Genomic DNA, 4825 nt, shown 5'->3' with positions numbered 1-4825 from the left:
TCTAATGTTTGTAAACGTCCGTTATTTTGTTTTAGTGACTGATGTTTGTTTTATTGTTTGTTATTGATTACTTTGTATTTAAAACCTTCTAAGCTCTGGTTTGTCAATTCATATTTTGAAGTTCATATTGCATCTTTTGAGTGTACCTGCATGCATCGCTTTTATTGTGGTTTAGCTTTTATTGAGCCAGACTAATTAAATACTCTGTATTCTTTTATGTCTGCTTTGCATGTTTCAGTTAGTGTCTAATAATGCAGCACAATATTTTCTTATTGAATCCTTATTTCTATAAACATTAGTTTCCCTCATGTCTTTGTCTTGCTCATCTTTCAGTGTAGTGTGTTTTAAACAGTATCTGATAATGTTTGATGTCCTGAATGACGTTTTTACACTTTAACATTCTCTCACTGCGTAACTGATAAATCTCTATCTTAATGTGACACCATCGGTTCTTCTTTGAGAAGTTTAGTGAATATGGACAGAAGCAGTGCTTTAAGTGGTGGGAAAACTGCACTTCCCACGGGCATGCACAATAATTTACGCACTGATTTTAGCGATGTTGATATACTGGTAGTCAATAGGATATTTTATCCTGTAATAAATAAGAAAGAGTTAAAGGGACATTTCAGACCATCTGTCTGTGGAGCCATTTTACAACAGCCCTGTCCGTGTCTGGGGTTGTGCTGTGAATCCCAAATGTGATCTAAGTTAGTAGACGAATGTATGAAGTCTGGCCGAAGTGAGGGACGGCAGCATAATGCCTGTTGGCTGTCTCATTATTTCCCTTTTCTTTACAGAAAAAAATATAATCTGATTGCAGACCTCTTTCCTGATGATTGTTGCGCCTGCCGAGCTATAATAATAATATAAAATGCTTTAATATTTTTTGTGGGGTTCATCAATGGTGATAAATGATTTCAAGTATATATTTAATGAACGTCCGGTGTCATTATTATTTTATTATACTTAGTAGAAGCAGCATTCCTTGATATTCAGTTGAAATATACCTGACAACTATGTTTGATCAGTGAGCACAGCAAAGTGTCTAGAAAGGACCTTAAGAGGTGAATGCAAAATTCAGCACAACAGAGGATGAAGGCTACCTGCCGAGATTTGCATCCACCTCTTTCCTCAGCATAAATGAGCGTCACCAACGCGTGGTGCATGAAATTTTCGGCAGATGGCAGAATTTGCAGCAACCAGAAATTCGTGCATTAAAAAGCTAAGCTCTTTCATACTTTGTATTGCAACTGTTGCACTATAATTTCTCTCAGATTAGGGGTGTAACAGTACACACAAATCAGTTAAGTAAATGTATAATGTCACAGTTTGGTTTGTTTTTGGTAGAGCAAGAAAGCAAAATCTAAAAACGTTTTAATTATATAGTGGTTTACTGAACACACTGGGGGCTCTCAAGTATTCTACGGCTGTAAAGACGTGTTTGTAGTTGTAAAATTTTCAGATAATAGTTGTTCAGAAACTATTTTGATGTTCAAGGCTTTCATTTTGAAATCTTTTCTGTTTCCTTCCTTCAGTTCATCTTGTCCGAACTATTATGATTTTACTATTGCTGTTCCATACTACTTCTGCCATGGTCCTATTTGATCATATGTTGCCTTGTTTCCTGTTGTGAAGTTTGTGTGTTTGTGTTTTGTGATGCTTCTTGTATCGTTTCATAGTAATGTCTAATTATTGATTGTCCCTTATCTTCACCTTCAACACTCAAACCTCGATGGAGCTGCAAAATATCGCATCATTTTGTCATCGTTTCCCACGGTAGTCTCTAAGTACATTTCTTAAGCGGGATACAAATACAAACTAGATTTTTTGTTACCCTTGTCCTAATAAGGATAAGATAAGTTTGTAAAGCAACTGCATTCAGTTTTTTAAAGTTGAATTAGCCTGGTCGATATATTAGCCAGTTTATCTCAGATATCATCAACAGTGCTGAGTGTGTGTCAGACAATAAGTAACACAGAAATGCCAAACTAGGTTTGATTTAATTTAGAAACAGTGTCTGCAGTACATAGTTGTCCACCAGAGAGCGCTGTCATGTTGATTTTACACTGTAAATATAAGAATGGATTATTGACACAATTCTTAAAGGAAATAAAGGTAAAGGATCTGTATCAAGATTGTTATGTGTTTATGTTAAATCAGACTTTTTAAACGCTCAAATATTCAGTGTCGGTCAGGTTATATTATTTTTAAATAACCACACACACCAAACGGTCTGAGAAGAGCCTTAAGACATTGGTGATGCTCTGTTGTGAAGCTTGTGAGTTTTTACTTAACGGCGTATCTGTGGCATGCTCAGATCTGTACCAAATTTCACATGTTTGATAAGAGTAATGCCCTGAACACATCTACAGGTCAATTTTCACTCAAACTCCTACTGCCAATTGCCTGCAGTGTATAACAGCACGGAAGTCAAGTTGACACGTTCTACCTCCTGCAGACTGCGTGAGCTTTCTGTGAGCTTATAACAATGACTGATCTCTGAGATCAGTCAAAAGGTGGTTCCAACTTTGTGCTGCTCCCGCGAGGTTTTAATGTCATGTCACATGTTGGTGTTTTGCAGCGCCGGTGAAAATTGGACACAATTTCTGACCAGTATGCCTTGCGTGTCCTGTTTTTTTCTCCTTTTCATCAGTTATTCTGCTTTTTCCTGGTTTTCTCTAAACTCTGCCCTGTGTCTCCTCCCCTGTGTTCTCTCTCTCTCTCTCTGCTGAGCCCAGCCAACCTGCACCTCATCAGCCACCTCGTCAGCCACTCGTCAGCCACCTCGTCAGCGCCACACCTGCCAGTGATCAACCTCATCCCTGCCTGTATTTCAACCCCGGTTCTCCGCTCCATCCTTGCTTGATCGTCGTTGCTCCGTACCTGTGTCACCTCTGCATTCAGGCTCTCATGTTTTTTGATTTCTCTCAGTCTCCCTGTGCTTTGTTGCCTCTCTCACTAACCTCTCTTTGTCTGCTTTCCTCCCAGGTTCACTCACTCTCGTCCTCTGTTTAGTCGGCTGGGCTCATCCTCCAGTCATCTCCTCCTCGGACTTCCCCCACGCGTCCTCCATGTTCTCCCTCGCTCCTCGGCCCCAGTGTTCCCCGGCCCTCTGGTCCCAGTCTCCTCGGTTCCCCGTGCCTGTTTCCCTGGCATCCACCTCTCTCCGACTCCAGTCCCTCAACCCCTTTTTCCCTCAATAAAATCTGTCAAGCTGAACGTTACATTTGGGTCCACTCTGTCCCCACACCACCCATAACAACTCTGACCTTTCTGTTGAGCGCTAATGCGATTCCCCCAAGGTGTTCAACTATTACGCAAAAGGGTGCCATATGTGTTGGTACCAGAAGTCAAAGAACGTGACTAAGGGTAGCTGTGATGCTCTGGGGATGAGAATGGGCTAATTACCCTGCACTAAATAAGAACATTTAATTGTCATTATTGGTTTAGAATTTCAGACCATAAGTCTGTGGAGCCATTGTACAACAGCCACGTGTCTAGGGTTGTGTTGTGAATCCCGAAGTGATGGTTTTATATTAGTAAAATGTTATTTTGGTACCAAATAAATGAGGCAGTGACATTAGCAAAAAGCATAGTATTGGTTTATTTCTGATTGTGTGTGCAGTCTTGTCTCGTCTCTCTCCTCTCCTGTGCTCTCTGGCTCCAGCTTCAGAGCAGAGACCACAGCAGAGGGAATTAATTTTTGTCATTACATCGCTGAGACAACAATGCTGATTAAAAGACTTCTGTATTATAAAAATTAACTATCGTCAAACATTTTCAAATCATCCCCTTTTAATTCAAAGTCTACATGCACATAAGTTTTAGTTGCATTGATAAACAGATGCCCTTTATGTTGTACAATGTTACCGTGTTCACTCAATCCTCAATTATTAATTGGGTTCATGTCCGAGAATTAATTAAGGAACAAATATGTTTGCTGTTTAGGTAAGCTGTAACATGCAGAAATCTAGATGTTAGTTAACTTTGTGTGACAAAATTGTTGTTGTTAATGTTTTACAATTTCTGTAGATACTGTAGAGAACACTGTTAAAAACTCTCAGTGCAGCAGCGCTTTTAAAATTTCAACCTCTGAGTCAATTGAGGTCTGGGTTTATAAAGCTTAATGTTTGCATGAAGAATGCAGTCAAAGTTAAGTGAAAACTAGGGCTGACCTCGAATAGCCGAAGATTCGATGGGCGGAGCCTAATTCGACTTTCAGTCTCCCAGTGGAAGCTTCGCAGCCAAACGAGGATCATGCCATTTTGGCTATATGGGGGTACAACGTCTGATTTCACAGGGAACTACCAGTTTTTCCCAAGAACTTAATATACAGCCTATTACAATATACATGCCAACATATAATGCTGTAAATAAAAATGTGAAAAGAAAAAAGCTTTTAATAAATGTTTTGTGTAAATAAATCCAAAATTGTAACCCTAAGCCTCAAGGTAGGAGGCATCAGTGCACATGTGTTGGCAGAAGTGCGGGACAGGAGCATACTACCCATAAGTGTCATTACACACATGTCCCTTAGCACTTCTTGACTGCAGGCCGCATGCCAGTTACAATGATAGTTGTCGTGTCTGGAGGAGTGTCATGGGAGGAGACCGTAGAAGAGAGAATCTCACAGGATATAAATAATCTTGCAGCATCACAGACCATCAGACTTACAGTTCCAGCTGCAAGACAAGAAGACTCACACACAACTTGTCTGTTCACGCGCTGGGGTAAGCATATTGTCTCATTTCCAGTATTTGTGTATCAGTAGTAGGGTTTTGTTTTTGGTCCTCTAAGCTAAACCCAGTTAAATGTGTTAGATTCT

Source organism: Micropterus salmoides, unplaced genomic scaffold, assembly GCF_014851395.1.
Source record: "Micropterus salmoides isolate LMB-PRFRI ecotype aquatic unplaced genomic scaffold, ASM1485139v1 Ms_hic_scaffold_21, whole genome shotgun sequence".
Taxonomy (NCBI): Eukaryota; Metazoa; Chordata; class Actinopteri; order Centrarchiformes; family Centrarchidae; genus Micropterus; species Micropterus salmoides.
Note: the sequence above shows the minus strand (reverse complement) of the source record.